We start from the raw sequence: 18969 nt of genomic DNA on the forward strand, positions 1-18969 counted from the left end.
CTCGATTCATAGTGTGCACCATAATAAATCCTCAAAGCGGTAGACAGTTTGTGTATTTGATATAAACATCATCGGGGGGATCATAATAAATTATTGCCCCTTTGCCTGCAACCTCATTTTTGTAGTGCACCTTCTTCCCACAGCCAAGCATCATATGCAAATGAGAGAAAGTGTGCAGTGACTGATGAGGTTAAGTATGTCAGTCCCCTGTTAAAACCTCAAAACTAGCATATTTGTCTCTGGTGGGACCACGCTGGAATCCCTGAGGCTCAAAGAAAACACAAACACCGTCTTCCTTTACTGTGCTTCATGCTATTTTCATAAAAAGAAACATGTTTTTAAAGGCAGACTTTCAAAGGTGTCAGGTCTGAGTAAAGATGGAAATCAGTTTGTCAGTCTACTCCTCAGGTTTAAATACAATTTGCCTGGAGTTCCCTTGTCAGACCGGAGTGTATTTTGATGTCAGGTGGTTAATTGGCATTGGGGGATTAGACATTTCTTCACTTTCTTTTATCAGTTTGTCAGTCAGCTGGAAAAATGCACCCAAATTCAGTGTTTATGAAGCCTGTCTGGCTCAAATTTATTATCCAATTTTGTGTGCATGCCACAAATAGATCAAGATATCTGCTGACAACAAATCAAAGGTTCATCGGTTATTTAGCTGAGAACACACAGGCATATGGTACGAATCCATGTTCATATATTCCAAAGTAAAACACATTCGGTATATGATATATGAGAAATATGAAAATGACTCATGCCCTCTTCTGGTCTTCCTTCTTATGCTTGTCAGCGCATGTTTTCATAGTCCTAAATTTATATCCCTTTGATGGATAGTGGTGGAAGGTAGAGATATCTGTTAGAGCAGGTGTTGAGTACTAAGTTCCTCACTTACAACAGTTAGAGTTTAGCGATGGTGCACCAGACTAACATGTCAGGAAAGCATATTAATGTGTCATTATGAGGCCACTTCGGCTTCTTTGTAATCTTTCTCAATCTCCAGTACCAATATACTCAGTGGATACAGGTTAAATGGCAAGGCAACACTGTAAGACCGGATAAGTTGAGTTTACTTAAAAAATCTGAGTCAACCAGTTGCCTTAAAATATTTAACGGCTAAAATTAGAGGTCTTATTTATGTCTTTGTGCATAAGAAATCAATAGAAGTGAATCCCCAAAGGAACTTTGTGTTGGTAAATGCAAGTTATGCAAATTTACAGGGTTTCAGTTCTGTTGCAACATGTTGATGGTCATATGAACTATGTTTTCAGGTCAAAAATGTCCAGTATCATCACAATTAATGCTATACAGGGTGGGGAAGCAAAATTTACAATGAACATTTAGTTGTTTTTTCTCAGCAGGCACTACGTCAATTATTTTGAAACCAAACATATATTGATGTCATAATCATACCTAACACTATTATCCATACCTTTTCAGAAACTTTTGCCCATATGAGTAATCAGGAAAGCAAACGTCAAAGAGTGTGTGATTTGCTGAATGCACTCGTCACACCAAAGGAGATTTCAAAAATAGTTGGAGTGTCCATAAAGACTGTTTATAATGGAAAGAAGAGAATGACTATGAGCAAAACTATTACGAGAAAGTCTGGAAGATACTATTAAAGAAGAATGGGAGAAGTTGTCACCCCAATATTTGAGGAACACTTGCGCAAGTTTCAGGAAGCGTGTGAAGGCAGTTATTGAGAAAGAAGGAGGACACATAGAATAAAAACATTTTCTATTATGTAAATGTTTTTGTGGCAAATAAATTCTCATGACTTTCAATAAACTAATTGGTCATACACTGTCTTTCAATCCCTGCCTCAAAATATTATAAATTTTGCTTCCCCACCCTGTATTTTCATGTCACAAATGGTCAAGGTATATTTTAACTGAATTTACCTGAAAAACAAATATTCTATTCTTTTAGATTCCCCAATTTTTCTTACAAGATTATATACTACATATCACGTTTTATTTTTACAGGTTGCAATACGGAGTATGGTGCTGATCCATCCTGCTTATGTTACGCCAATACATACATTAAGAATGTCACAAGTCACTTTTTAAATCAACAGTTTTCTAATAATAAGCATTTTTATAAAGAAATAACAATTCTATATTGTTATTTACTCTTTAGTATGATGATAAACTATACAATAAATAATTATGATACTAGTTTTTGCACAGGGATCATTTGTGGAAACGATGACATGGCTGCCGAGCATCAGTATGATGGGATCTGTAACAACCATGTCACATCCGTCCACTGCCACATTTTGTGTTTTTGTGTCAGCTGTTATTGTTTTAGATCCACAATACTAACATTTATGAATAAGAGGAGAATTAGCAATAGTAAGTATATAAGTTTATTACTAATAAAGTACTGGTACTGACCAGAGCATCATGGGTAATGTCACGTCCGTCCACGAGCAAAAGTTTTCACATACACGTGCTATTCCAAATCCAATATTTCTGAAAATACAGCTTCTACTGTCAAATAATATCAGTAGTCTGTGCACAAATGTATTAGTATTATTTCAACACAGTTCTATGCATTTCTTACAACTTTTTTTTTCCAACAAAAATGGCCATTCATTTGAACCCCTAAGTAAATTTTAGCTGTTAAGTAATGAGTCATGAAAACTTGAGTGTATTAAACGTAAATGCTTGATTTGAATGGAATTGCTGTTTTAGATACAACACTCTAAATGCCAAGTTAATTTAACTTAAAATTTGTTGCAATATCAATTGCTATGTATAATCATTAGACTTAATATCATCAATTCATTGAACTCATTTCCATTTAAATTAAAATCTTTAACAATATTATTTGCTTTATGAAATTTTTCAACTCAATATATTGTAACGTGGATGGAAGCTAGACAGGAAGTTAGCTCAGTGTAATTTACCGGTACAGGACGCTGTTTTGAGTTTGGCAAAGTGTAAGGATTTACATGGGAAATAAATAATTGTAGATGAACAGTAAAGCCATTATTGGGCCTATGGCTCTGACTCATGGTGCAGCTCTACAAAAATACAAAAACAAACACAAAAAGGCCAACAAACATTGCCATAGACACATTAAGTCAAAATGAACACTAACACCACAACCCCGCTGAACTCCTGCACAGGAAAATAACACATTTTCAACAACATGCCCAATACCCACAATGCAATGTAAAGATAAAAAGGTGTGGTCATGGCTAAAACTTAGAGATTTAAATCCATTCAACTTAAATTTTTTTGCACTTTCGACTATGTCTACAAATTAGTAGAATAAACTTAACATTTTATAGTAATGTAATAAAACTTAAATCATTTAAGCACATTGTAAATAAAGCATTTTAGTAAATATAAAGTCCAGGCTTAGAGTGAAGGCAAGTTTATTTGTATGGCATATTTCATGTACAGGACAATTCAAAGTGCTTTACATAAAACATAAAAGCATCACAGGGGAGGCATAAAAAAACATTTAAGATGAGAGAAAGTTAAAAAATAAAAACATTCAAATTAAATAGACATTAAAATCACCAGCAATAAAATATGATTTTAAAGTTAATTTAAAAGACATTATTTAAGAGTTTAAGGGAAAGTTGCAGTAAACAATAATGTTTTCAGGCCTGATTTAAATGAGCTGACAGTTTGAGCAGACCTCAGGTATTCAGGAAGTTTGTTCCACAGGTGAGGAACAGAAAAACTGAATGCTGCTTCACTTTGTTTGGTTCTGATTTTGGGAACACACAGTAAACCTGTCCCTGATGACCTCAGGGGTCTGGATGCTTCACGGGGAACTAACAGGTTTGATTGATGATTAACATGTGTGAAAACTTCTGATATTTCAATGTGCTGCTTGATGCTCTTCTAATAGCAGAAGTCCTTCTCCGCACATCATTATGATTCAAATAAAGAAAGCAAAGTGGAGGCTGTTTTCATTTTGCTCAGCACTGAGGCAGACTCCAGAAACTGATCTACTGTCTTGTTTAATTTGCTTTGACTTGGCTTAAAATAGATGAAAAGATAACAAGAAAAATGTAACATGAGGAAGGTTTTGTGTCTATTTATGAAACCTTTAATGGCATTATTCCACCATTTATCACTTCCAAGGTTGCAATGACTTTAACTTCAAAATTAAGCCGATACTGAAGAATCTTGAAGTTGTAATAATGGTGACGGCCAATGGGACTGGCTCCAAAAAGCCCCACAGACTTCCACAGAATTTCTCTATAAAGAGTCTTTTTTTCATTCTGGTCTCATTTGTTTTATTTGGACCCTCTTATAAGAGTTCTGGTGGTCCATCTTTAATCAGATCTCATGTCAAATAAAAGACTTAGATGTCTTGAGGTGTGTGACGGCTCACCTGACACACAGCTCTACTGTAGTTGTGGTTAATAGGTTCCATAAAAAAGATACTAAAATGTCTTTGTTACACAGTGCATGTTGAAGATTCTAGTTTGACAAACGTTTTTGATTCAGATTTCTTTATTAGACATTTAAACACTACATCATAGATGCACTCCAAAAAAAATTCACTTTGCATTGGTCTCAAAAAAAAAAAAAACAACACACTGATAAAACACTAGTAAACAGGATAAAATAGTAGGAAAATACATACAAATGTTCTTAAATAAATAATGCACGTAATAAAATCTGTGATTAAAAACTATACTGGTTTGATGTTGCAGTGTTTGCTATTATCATTAGCATACCCATGACCCCTCGGGCTCCTGCAGTTCTGCCCCTTTTGTCCAAATATGGTCACTTCTGGCTCCAAAAAGTTAAGATTGTAATGGTAAATCCCAAACTACTGGATTCAAAATGGCAGTTCAGAAATCAGTCACACTGTCTTCAAAACTCTCTCTCTCTCCGAGTGCTTCTAGTTGCCTATGTATTAATTCTGCTATGTTTTTTCTTAATGCCATTGAAAATTAGGGCAAGTCTCAGTGATTCAAGATTTAAATATAGGTTGAAAGAATGACTAAAGTGCATGAATGAATGCCCTTTGAAATAGAGAATACAAGTTATAATATGCACAAAGATTTTATACCAGTGTTGATAGGTATGATTTTGTGGTACAGTTCAGATGTATAGAAGTGGGTTTGTGTGTTACCTGCACTAGACCTTGGTCAACAGGGCCCTGTTCTGGAAAAGCACATAAGAGTACTGGCACTGAAGCAAAGCAACGCAGGAGCCAGGGGTGTAAACGGAATTTTAGCTACTGAGAAAATGCTCCCCTTAGGGCTCCACTAAGCATCCTCAGTGTAAGTTCTCCTTTTCAACCTTTTCTAACAGTTGATGTGTTTCATAAAACAACATATTACAGAAAGGAGTTCAATGTCGATTCTACAATTAAGAATTTTTACGTGGGCCTGAATTAAGCACCTAAAAAATATTCACGCACTTCAAAAAAAAAAAAAAAAAAAAAAGTCAAGTGAACTCCAAATTTCAAGGCAACAAACTTTAATAAAATTTTAGGTTGGACAATGAAACTAAATATTTTAAGTTTTGCTTTTGAGTTTGCTCAACTCTGAATTCTGGTTTTTGTCAACTCAACTGTAAATTGTACTAACTTATAATTTTACATTGAAATAACTTTTAATCCATACTTCTGCTAACTCTCCTGACAAGCTAGATGCTGTAAGGTTTCAAAGCTTTTGAGTTTTACTTTCTTTCTCTTCCCTTGAAAAAGTCAAGCTAAATTAACTTGTGACCCTGTCCTTAGATTAGAAATTCTCAACCCTTCCCTTCTGTCATGGTTCCTTATTTTAAGTTTCCCACAGTAATCAGGCTCCACAGGTGTGTTTAAGCTTTTCCACCAATGTTGCTGAAGGTGTAATCAGCCAGAATACCTGTTCTTGAAGTGGCCATTTTGAAACAGCACAAGTCATCCAACCATCATCATTAAGCTTAGATCTGAGCTAGACTGAACAATGCCGATGAGCCCGAGACTGGGGGGTTAGGGCAAGCTAGCGGCTAACTGATGCAGCACCACTAGCATCGTATTTCACAACAAAGAAATAAGAGTTAGCAGAACTGTTTTCGCTTGTATTGAACCTCAACTTAAAGATATTAATATTAACAACTCACCAAATTTTTTTGGAGCAAACAACTGGCTTTGTTGTACAACTAACCTTATTGCCTTAAATGTCAATAATTTATATTTTCAAGTTTTACCAACTTAAATTACTGCTTTAGGCCAAAAAATTCAAGTTGGCTTTTATTGCAGTGTGCAATTCAAGGGTATGATTTTGGTAATCCTTTGTGCTTTTCCAAAACGGGGTCATGCTGACTCTGATCTACTGCAGGTAAGCCACTGCTGGCAATTTCAGCTCATAATCCCTGTGTAATTATTTAATGAAATAGAGATTTTTGAAAAGTGTAATCGTTTGGTTGCACAGCAGTGATAGGATAACCAGACTAAGTTATCAAATCTGTACAGTCACTTGTTTTACAACCTTTATAGGATAGATTTTATATACAAATATACATGATCAGCCATGTCTTTGCGATCACTGACAGGCAAAGTGGTTTTAATTTTGATTATCTCATTACAATGGGACCTGTCGGGATATATTATGCAGATGAAGACCTCTAGGTTGATGTGTTATAGTAAAATGGGCAAGAGTATGGATCTGAGCTACTAGTAAATGGACTGAACTTATATAGTGCATTTTCTACACCTTCATGGTGCCCATAGCGCTTTATAAGGCCTCGCATTCATCCATTCACACACACACTCATATACCAATAGGCGGCTGTGGCCATGCAAGGTGCTGCCAGGCCCTACTAGGAGCAATTTAGGGGTCAGTGTCTTGCCCAAGGACACTTTGACATGTGGACAATCGGAGCCAGGATTCAAACTGCTGACTCTTTGGACGACCCGTTCTACCAACTGAGCCACAGCCACCCAAGTGAAAGTGACCAGTGCAATGTTTTTCAACCATGGGGTCGGGACCCCACGTGGGGTCGCCTGGAATTCAAATGGGGTCCCCTGAAATTTCCAGCAATTGATAAAAACAAAACAAAAAAACTTACTAAGAAAAAATATATGGTGAGTTGACAGAGACAGTCACAATCCATAAAAGACATGACAAACTGTGAAGCTGAAACTGAAGCACTGTGGTACTGTTTATCAAGCATGTTATACAGTGATTCAGAGAGATTTTATAGACATTTTGAAGCTGCAAATAGTGAATATGAGTGATTTTTGTCAGTTTATTACCTTAAAACAGTTGTTTTATTGCATGTCTTTGTTTTTTAGCAAGTGCTGCACAGATGTTTTATGGCAAGAGGAGGGAGTTGATGATGTCCAATAACATACAAAGATTGAAATTTTGAATTTCAATGAGTGCCCTATAAAGGGTTAATGATAGATTTGCTGAAAAGTCACTTTTTCTTCAGTTTTCTCTGTTTCTGATATAATAACGATAAACTTTAATTAGAGCTTTTATGAATGTCTACATCAGTGTTTTTCAACCTTGGGGTCAGGACCACACGTGGGGTCGCCTGGAATTCAAATGGGGTCACCTGGAATGACAAGTAATTGATAAAAAATAATACAAAAAACCCCCAAAAAAACGTAATAATAAAAAATATATGGTGAGTTTAGAGAGACAATCCCAATCCATAAAAGACATGACAAACTGTGAAGCTGAAACTGAACCACTGTGGTACTGTTTATCTTTCAAATGTTCATTGTGGTCAGTTTCAGATGCTGCAGCTCTTTCATAATTCATAGTTTGAGTTCTTGTTTGTTCAGTATTAATTGTCAGCCTTGTAAATCCAAGCTGGACTGACTGTACATATCCTGACCAAGGAAAATAAAATTCTCACTTTGTGCAGTAATCTACACCTGGCTTTTCTGCCTCTGTCCATAATAATATACATTATATAGATGAAATGTCATCTAGAATTAACATTTATTTGCAACATAGTATAGCAAACCATTACATGATCAAAAACAAATTAATTTTAGCAAAAAAAATAAAGTCTCCATTTTGAATATCTGGGGTCACCTGAAATTTGTGATGTTAAAATGGGGTCATGAGCCAAAAAAAAGGTGGGAACCACTGGACTAGTGAAATTGTGATGACCAAATCACAGGGTTAGAGCATCTCCAGGTCTTGGTTAGTACCTACCAAAGTATCTAAAGAACAGCAATCTCACCCAATCAAGCATCAATGGGAGCAGAACATTCTTACCACCTGTCTAATATTGTATAGGTTCACCTTTTTCCACAAAAAACAGCTCTGACCCGAGGCCAAGACTCCATAAGACCTCTGAAGGTGTGCTGTGGTATCTGGACCAAGATGTTAGCAGCAGATCCCTGAAGTCCTGAAAGTAGAGAGGTGGGGTCCCCATGGATTGGATTTATTTGTCCAAACTCCCACAGATGATCAATTAATCTCAAATTGGGATGTCCTTCCTTAGTCCATTTTTGGTCGGTACTAACCACCGCAGACCAGAAATATCCCAATAAAACCTGCAGTTGTGGAGATTCTCTGACCCAGTCATCATCGTTACAATATGGACCTGGTCAAAGTCACTCGGTTCCTTATGTTGCTCATTTTGCTGCTTCCAACACATCACTTTTGAAGACTAAATGTCCACTTGCTGCCTAATATATCCAACCCAATTAAAGGTTCCATTGTAATGAAATCATCGCTGCTATTACCACTTCTCCTGTCAGTGGTCAGAATGTTATACGACTCGTCTAATTTTTGAAAAAAACAGTACAAAAGAGAGGAACAAAGGGTGACACGATCAAGATGTTTCTGTACAAGTCACAAATTTCCAAATGATTCTTTGTAAGTGGATAATAAGAATACATTTGACCATGTAGTCTGCTTCAGTATATGGAAATAGGAAAAGTGACTTTTGTTTTGACAAAATCAGATGAGGGCATAGTGGTTTCCCTAAGTCTAAATTTCCCATCACTGATTCTGTGATGGGAAACACTTCGTCATCAGAGCAGGAGCATACTGCTGTGAGTCATTATGCTCTACAACCACAAAGCTCTCCGTTTTCATTCATGCCATAATGTTTTGGCCCTGCAGACTGACAGACTGCAGCATCTTTTACCCAAATTAGCATAATTACAACTGGTGTCATTATGAACTCAGATTAGTTGTCAGTCTTAATAGCCACACATAAAAGGCTTATAAATGATTACCTCATCATAATTTTAGTTTATTATTTTTCATGCAAGATCCTATGTCTTTTCTAGCCATGTTTAACAGAACAAAACAAATGTCAACTGGCATCAGCAAACACTCTCATCAACAGTCAAATGGGACATCATACACCAGTTGGAAAATGATGCAAAATATATTTAATGTGTTGCAGGATTTTAATTTTTTTTTTTTAGGGCATTTACGCATCATCATCATTTTAGTTGTTCATCAGAGAAAATGTCATATATTTCAGTGTTGACTTAGTTAAATACCCAGGCTTCAGAGGTACTGTTATACATGTTTTGCTTATACACAAGCCAAAACAGTGAAGAATATTTTCACATTTGTCTCTATACTTCATACATCATTTAGTGAATTCTCAGCTGTCTCATCCACAAACCGCTGTACACAATTTCTGCAACAAATCAGCGACAGAATGTATTTAAGCCATGGGTTACACTGGACTAAATGCTTTTGCAGCAGGCCTACAAAACCATGCTTCATGCAAATGAATTAACAATGAAGGCTGAATTTAAATGCAGTAATTTAATCATGGTGAATTTAAGACAAAAGTTAAAAAGGGGCGAAACAAATCAAAACAAAGTAAAGCCTGAAACACAAGCAGATGGTCCGGTAATGGGAAGCAGGTTGGGTTGGTTGCTAAGTGACAAGAGCTAAGATGAGGGTCCGTAGTTTGGCTGCAGCGTAGCAGGAAAAACACTTCTCCTCCCTAGTCTGAGCCACCCTTTTTTCCCCATAGTGCTGTGGTTCTGACGCTGGCGGGGCAGGACAGGAGGCAGGCCTGGCCAAATGAGAAACAGACCCCCTTCACCCCAGTATTGCCTATTTCTCCCTGTGGCTTTTTTGTTTTCAAAGAAAAAAAGAACGCTCTCCAAAAATAGATTTGGGGCTCGCGTGCCAGTGGGTTTTGAAACCTTTTTTTTCCACTCCCTCTAGTCACGCAAGTAGCCTGGCAAGACCTTGAAGAGAGAGCAGGGGAAAAAACAGAACTCGTAAGAGACAAGAGGATCGGAGGGGAAAAAAGTCTCTGTGGAGTGTTTGGAGAAAGGATTGTGGTAAGCTGAGGATGGAGCATCCCTGGAGCCTGGCCCTCTGCTGAGGGAACAAGGAGCAAAGACTTCCGTGCAAGCTGCAGGTATGAGGGGTTTATGGGTAATCCAAGCATGAGCAGAGACACATCTCTCTGGTCTGGCCTCATTTTAACTGGATGGTAGCCTGCGCTTCTCCAGGGTGTGATCCTTACCATAGAGCCTGCAGACAAAGCAGCTCACACCCCAATGCAAAGATTCACATTCCCCATGTCCACAAACCCATATCCCTCACTGTGATTCACTTCACAACTGACTGATCTCTGCAGCTGCTATTCATCTTTTTATGTCACACCATATACTATGTCATCAAGATGAGATCATATAGGTTATAAAAAAAAAAGAGGAGAGGCATTATTCAGTACAGGTTAACTGCTTTTGAAAATCTGCCTAGTTTGGTAGCTTCCATAGAAAGTGCTTTTGAATAGAAGACAGTACAAAGAGCCCATGGCACAAGCTTTTTTGCAGAAGACATGTTAAAACCATTATTTTCTCCAGTCGTTATAGTCATTATGCCTTCAAAGCTACACAACCCTTCGCAGTCTAAGTAAATGAGAGTTATCTGGAACATCTGACTGAGAGTTAATTTTTTGGCTATCTGTAATGATAGACACAGAAAAACTGGAGGTTTCCCTGGACTCTACTGCTTAAGCAGTGTTGTTTTTGCAGAATCACTGCACCCATCTAATAGTTTTTGATTAATGAAGTGCAATTTAGCAGGCTTACGTGATGCCAAGTCCAGAGGGAAATGTAGGCATAAAATTTGACTTGAAACTGGCTAAAACCAACCCTGGACCTCTATTTAATACGGCATTATGCAGGACACACTGACTAGCCATGTAAAATTAGACTTAGCTCATTAATCAGGGTTCTATGACTTTTATGTGTATTTCAAATTTTTTTTTTTAAATTACGTAAAGTACTGCTAGAGTCAGGACAAAGATGCCATCATATTGGATTGTAGAGATATCAACTGAATCTATTCTAACAGACAATCTGGCACGTTTTTGGTCTCCTATGGTGAAGAAAACTAATACCTTGGGGCCTTTGCCCAAAATGTCAGAAAGTGATCAGATCGGATGAGAATCACTAAGAAACAACTTTTAGAGTCATAAGCCACTTTTACACAGAGATCCTGGAAAAAAGGTTAGATGGTGATCCCACCTTTTTTCCACCATTAACTGATTTCCACAGCCAAGCCAAAGGAGCAACAGAGGTGAGACAGGCTGGACTTTTACACAGCAGACCTGCGTTATAGAATCAAAGAAGCGGTGACGCAGCACAGCGTATAGTGTGATGTAAAACTTGCACGTTGGAAAAACCTTGAGCATAGCTTCTTAGCTAACCTCTCCAGAGTCGGCCCGTTTTTCACCATTCCACAAACGTTAGCATGGATAGAGTCCTCCGCCTGAAGTGACAACAGCTCGCAGATCTCGGCGTCTCCCCAGTTCGACATCTTTCTGGTTCCGTCAATATGTTTTTTTCCTGTACAAGACCCATGTTCATTTTTAAATCGTTGGGGTTACATGTCATCAAAACGTCACACCTCGGTTACAGAACGAGAGGTGTTCCTTTCACATAGCGTTCCGGAATCATGATTCCACCTTTATCACAGCTCTGTTACTACCTCCAGAGGCATTACAGAGCCATTAATAGTCAAACAATGTATTTTCATCATTTGAAAAGCACTAATTGATTTTGCATCACCGCTGGCATGATCCTCACAGCACCCCCCCCCCCCCCCCCCCCCATTTGAAATGAGTTCCCATGGCTATGATCCCACCATTAAGTTTACACAGACGTCATTCCAGAGTAAAGGTGAAATATTCCTGGAACAGAAGTGCTGTGTAAAAGGGGTAAAGAAAACAACTCAGTGATAAAAGTTAGAAGCGCTGTAGTTGTGCTCTTCACTGGACACAGCTCTAAATGAAAAGAATGGAGTATGATACTGAAATCACAGCCTTTCTTCTACACGAGTGAGTTTGATTGTGAGGCTCATGAAGGTATAAAGTTATTATGTGATGTTATTGTCTTTGCTAAGTTGGCCATTTGTTGAGCTATGGGTCAGACTAAATTTTGATAGTTCTGACCTTGTTTGGATGATTCCAATTGGAGCTTTAGTACAGCTACTGACTAGATAGATAGATAGATAGATAGATAGATAGATAGATAGATAGATAGATAGATAGATAGATAGATAGATAGATAGATAGATAGATAGATAGATAGATAGATAGATAGATAGCAGTGGCGGCTGCTCGTCTTGCAGAGAGGGGAAGCTCATTGTTGGCTTACATCAAAAAAACTGTCAAGTTATTTAAACATAAATTTGGCCCTCCATTCCATTAGCATTGTCTGCCATTGTATGCACCTTGCTAGACAGCCAGTTCATTCCAACCTAGCCAACAGTATGACTGATTTAACTATCTACAAAACGATGTTAAACTCGAGCAAGAAATGATTAAATTATGTAACTGAAACAAGAAAACGCTGAAATTGTGTTAAATTGAAACAAGAAAGTGCAATGAGTGTGTTTTATTTACAGTGCAAGAAATGAACAAGTAATTTCGTAGTGGTTTCTCTCTCGATTTCACAGCAGAATGCGCAACGGTATTAAACTGAACTCTGTCAAGTGAAGGAGTAGATCTCAAAATAGCTATCAATCAAACGGGATTCAACCTTTCGACTGATCCTCCAATCAGCACGTGGAAGCCCAGCGTCCAGCCCAGCCGAGCTCCGCCCACAGCTCCATTCATCCCCAGAGATGCTGAGTGTCCAGGGGCGGGAAAACATCATGGCATTTACCCAATTACCGTCCAGTTTTGAGGCAATGAAAAAAACTGTTCCACTCAGTCCAATTGAAGCCCATAAACGCCTGGTGTCTTTGGGCAAATGCACTGAGCAGAGATCGAATGAGAAAACAGCGCAACGGGAATGTATGAGAAGTGAACAACAATGCGTCTGTTGATTTGTGATAAAGCTGATTCTGAACGAACTCGTCTGTGAGAGGAACTTGTTCTAACACATTTGTAGTCAATGAAATATCAACACAACCGAACATATTTGACCATTTAATTTTCGTAATTTTAGGGGAAGCTGAGCTGCCCTTGCAGTCTATGATAGATAGATAGATAGATAGATAGATAGATAGATAGATAGATAGATAGATAGATAGATGGATAGATACTATATTAATCCCGAGGGAAATTCAAGTATTCAGCAGCTTTGCATTAAGGTTAGTATATATACTCTAAAAGACAATTGCTAAAGAACTACCTCTAAAAGAGCTTCCTGTACAATACTCTAAATAAAGACGTCTGATTGTATTTCCAATTTCAGGGCAGTGATATAAAGTGAAACAGTGATGACAACATAAATAATACAGAAAACAAAGGGGATTTGTGGTTTTACTGTAAAAACAGAGCCAACAGACCAATAATGTAAACTATCAGCTAATGCAGCACATGAACATTAGAAGGCACAGTGTTATTTTGACTCACTGTCAAAAGAAGCGGCTATGAGTTTTAATTTTGTAGAACAAAACTTGATGATACCATAATACACGTGTTTAAACAATGAGCTTTATACTTAATTTAATGATGATAGAATCTGAGGATACATTTGATTAGTTGGTGGTTTTGGTAGTCTGAAGTGTGTTCTGGTACATGACTTCCCCCTGCTGTTGAGTTTGTAATATTAATACTACATACATAAAACCACTTTAAATAGGCATCAATGAAAATCCATGAAAATCCCCCAATTCCCTCAAATCCCTGGAAGCCAAATTACAAAATGTAAAAAAAAAAAATCTGAACCGTTTAAAAGGAAAATACTAATATCCTTTTCAGAAATACATTGGCAGCCTTTGTTTCAGACGTAATATCTTTGAATATTGCATGAAGGGGATGAAAACAATATAAAACTACTAGATGTTTATGAATGCAATGCCGGTAAAGATAATCTTTTATTTATCCAAGTATAACCTTTTTGCCCATTTACTGTTATGCAACCAAACCAGGCGGAAAATGAATCTCCAGGAAATACTTCAACCAAATCCCTCACAAATCCCTCACAGGTACCACTGTCAGGTTTTGGTGCAGAGCTTGAGAAGCAGAAATAACTCAACCTTTTATTGTGTTGTAAGAAAAAGAGAGTATTGCACATATCAAGGCTCCTACTGGCAATAGAGGGAAATCATTCAACAATGCATGAAATTAGTTATTTGCATTTTCTTTGATCGGACTGTGGAACTGATCAATATGAATAACAACACCTTTGTTCTTGCGTGGGTTTATGGATTTCAAAAACTGAATGTTTCCTTTGTGAATGAACACTATGAGCAAATTTAGTGAAAAATAATAGGAAAAGATTGGGATTTCAAGGAGAATTCTCAACATTGGTTTTATTTTTTTTGGTCACCTTCATTATTATTACCTTTAAGAAGACTTTCTGCTAACCATCCACTTTGAAGAAATGACAGTAAAGATATTTAGAAAAGGGGGCAAGAGGCAGATTTCTATAAAACTACTTGATTTTTTTGTTGATTTTATCCTTTGTACACTCACCTCACGGAGCTACATGAATCCCTTTTTCTCTTCATTTATTTTTTCTCTTTATTTATTTTTCTCTTTATTTATTACCTCTGCCAAGTGAAATGGCGGAGGTTGTGTTTTCATCAGGGTTTGTTTGTCTGTCTATTTGTCTGTTAGCAAGACTAACGGCATTGTACCCGTGGTGCCATTGTATGATAGCACCCTTCCGTGGTGCAACAGCGGCATTGCACCCATACGCCCTCCCATGCTGCAACATCGGGACATGCGTCGGACAAAGATGTGCCGGACACAGAATGTCCATTATAGTAGGACTAGCAGCATTGTACCCGTGGTGCCATTGTACGATAGCGCCCTCCTGTGGTGCAACAGCGGCATTGCACCCGTATGCCCTCCCATGCTGCAACATCAGGACACGCATTAAACGAAGACGTGCCGGACACAGAACGTTCATCATAGTAGGACTAGCAGCATTGTACCCGTGGTGCCATTGTACGATAGCACCCTTCCGTGGTGCAACAGCGGCATTGCACCCATACGCCCTCCCGTCCGAGACATGTCAGACAAACACACGCCGGACACAGAAACGTCCATTATAGTAGGATAACTCAAAAAGTTATGGATTGATTTTCATGAAATTTTCAGGAAATGTTGATACTGGCTCAAAAAACAAATGATTAAATTTTGGTGGTGATAGGGGGGTCTGCGCTTTCCGAGTGCTTTTCTAGTTTACTTATTTTTTCTTCTCTTGTTTTATTACCATTATTTTTTTTCTGCACACTTTGTACAGGTATCTAAATCGATATGTAAGTCAAAGCATTGGCCTCTTTTTTTTTGTTTGTTGAAAAACTAATCAAAGTTTAAGTTAAAAAAAAAAAGATTTCTATAAAACTAAAAAAAAACAAAAAACAGTCTAGTCTTTGAATCCTAGTAAGGGTAAACAACACAAAAACTACAACTGTGTATTCTTTTTTTTTTTTTTAATAATATCTGTTGGTATTATGAGCACATTTTTTGATTTATTTGCCTCAGAGGGAGACTGTGGCTTTATGCGAGGAGATATTTACTTAGTTACCCCACTGCGAAATGAATCCAGTAATATTTTTTGTCATATATCTATAACACCACTGACAACTTTGTAAGAGACACAGACACAATATGTCAGTGAAAGGGCAGCCTGAGACTGAAGATTGCATGTTAACAGAAAAGCCTCCTGTGTATCCACTCTGTGTTGAAGGGAAAATTATATATTTCGTTTGGTTTACCCACAGCCTTTAATTTAAGTTTTGAGTAATGACTTGGCTTTTGAACTCTTACTCATATCATCTGAGTCCTGTTGTGTATATACTGGCCTCAGATCCAAGGTGCTCGGTTTGGATCCCGGCATTCATCTCGTAGTCTGAGTTCGCTATGACACCAGGGCTGACTGTATTATCAATAGGTTGTCAAAGTCAGCCAGCTCCTCCCATCTTTCCAGCATCGAGACAAAATACACATGAATTCACCTCTGTTTGTGTGCGTGAGCATGTGTGTAATTGCTCTGAATACCGCAGGGTTTAGGTTTCAGCTCCGTAAACCAGTCAGAGGCAGGACTTGGAGCGGACAAAACACCCCGGTACAGTTTCAACTCAGTTTCATCAGGCAGCAGGAGTCTTGTCCAGCCTCGGGCAAACATGAGGGTGATGCAACAAATTCCCATGATGATGGAATTACGTAGATGCTAAAAAGCAATGCCTCATTAATGTTTAGATAAGCTCTGACAATGCATTTTTAGACTGAAAACCCCCCAACTATCACTCATGTTATTGTACTTCATTTACATCTTGATTTCCTTTTGATATTTTAACAAAAACAACTGTCATTCTAAAACTTGTGGGTTGCCAGATGTTTCTAAATGTGATTGCAAATACATAAATTTCTCATTCTTGCATTGCCTCACTCTCACTAAGCTGTTGTTACTGTATGTATGATCTGGGGAACAGAAATTGACGGTGGTAAGCAAAAAGAATGAAACAAGACTAACATTATGAAAGCGGCAGAGTTGATAAGTTGAGGTTAAAATTATTGGGAGAAAATTATTTGCACAAAGGTTTGACCTGGGGTTTGGTGTGGTCAGTGATAAATGATTACTAAGCTGCAAAAACATAACGTAAAAGGATATTTTGACAGAATAATTGGTTGAGCAATAGAATGCAAGAGTAGGATTTATGTGACATTATTTAAACGAAACAATAACACAATAGAATAATGCCGATTAGGGGATTGCATGTGCAACCATTTAAGGTTTCGTCTCATTTGCATGTTTTTTTAAAGACTTATGCTCTGTCTTCATTTATCTGAAAGCTGGAGTATGACTATTTATTCTGCAAGACAACTGTCTTTTTTTTTGTTCATATTTGTATTCAGTACAGTTAAGGGCATCTATGAAACCATCAGATTACTATATTTATGAGTGTGTTGCTTCATATATGTCCATCAAGTTCTAAATGACACTTAATGGCTGCCATTAATCACATTTATTTAAGACATTTTTTTCAGATGACTAAGACAACAGGATAAAGGCTATTTGGAGTCAAAAAAAAAAAAAAAATCTGCATTAATGTGCAAGATTTCAAAAAATATTCCAAGTAAAAGTAAAATGTCTTTATTACTCCATGGCAATCATTTAAAATACAGCCAAAGTGTTGCGATCTATGGTCTTCATCAGGGTTTTTTTGACCAGTTGCACACCTTCACACAATCACTTTAATGATTGAAGGAGGGAGGTGTGTGTGCGTGGGAGGGGGAGGGGGGGAATAAAAGATAGAAAAATAAATATTAAAAAAAAAAAAATAAAAAAAAATAATAATAATAATAATAATAATAAAATAATAATTGAAAGGAGAAAAAAAAAAAAAAAAAAAAATATATATATATATATATATATATATATATATATATATATATATATAATAACTAGAAGCACTCGGAGAGCGCAGACCTCCGCCAAGGCCAATCAGTCCCCCCCGTCGATCATCACCAAAATGTAATCATTTGTTCCTTGTGCCAGTATCAACATTTCCTGAAATTTTCATCTAAATCCATCCAGAACTTTTTGAGTTATCTTGCACACAGACAGACAAACCAATGCCAGCAAAAACATAACCTCCTTGGTGGAGTAATAAAAAAAAAAAAAAAAAGATAAAAAATAAAATAAAATAATAATAATAAGAAGAAGAAGAAGAAGAAGAAGAAGAATAAATCCCACACTTCTAAGGTTAGGTCCCACTATTAGTACCACATGCTCAAATACAGTACACTTTAAAATCTAGTTTAATTCATGTTTTGATGCTAACTCTTATTATCAGTCCCACATAACCAAACACCTCTCATGAAATAATACTTTACATAAAAGGAGCGAGGTCCACATCTCTATTGACAGGATAAAGGCTTTTTGAGGTCGTATTTATCCATTTATCTTTTTTCTTCGGGGTGTTTGTGTTGCACAGTTCATTCAAGGTAAAGGTTTTGTTGGCAGTACATTTCTTTTGAAGACGTCGAAGTCAAAGAGATCAGTGAGTGGCAGAGCATCAATTATTTTCTACAAAATGTTGTTCAAAACATTGTGACAGTTTAAAAGGAAAACACTAAATCTTCCTCAAATATTCATTGGGTCCTTGTGTTCTAAACATAACATCTTTGAATATTGCATGAGGAAGATAAAACACTATGAAACTGCTAGATGCTGAAACCATCAGGGGAAGGTGACCTTTTAATTATCTCAGTTAATGAAAGACAGAGTTTGTGATTTATTTTATTTTATTTTATTTTTTTTATATATATATAGTTCCTGCGTTGCTTATTTTGGGGATGTTTCAGTGCATCATACAGCTCTTTTTATTTACAGAATAAATTAGACTCATGACTCAGGGGAAAGATTTACTCCTCAAAATTCACACTTGCGCAGCTTGGGAAACAAAACTGTGATTCTCGTTTCATCCGTATGTAGACTGTCTTTTTTTCCTGATGTGTTTCAAGTATTTTTCGCCTAGCAACGTTCACTGGTAAAAATAGATGAGTCAGGAGTTATACTTGAGACTTGAAGAAGATACTTCAGTAACTCAACACAGTGTCGCTAATGGCTTCTTTTTTCTCC

Source organism: Sphaeramia orbicularis, chromosome 13 (genome assembly GCF_902148855.1).
Source record: "Sphaeramia orbicularis chromosome 13, fSphaOr1.1, whole genome shotgun sequence".
Taxonomy (NCBI): Eukaryota; Metazoa; Chordata; class Actinopteri; order Kurtiformes; family Apogonidae; genus Sphaeramia; species Sphaeramia orbicularis.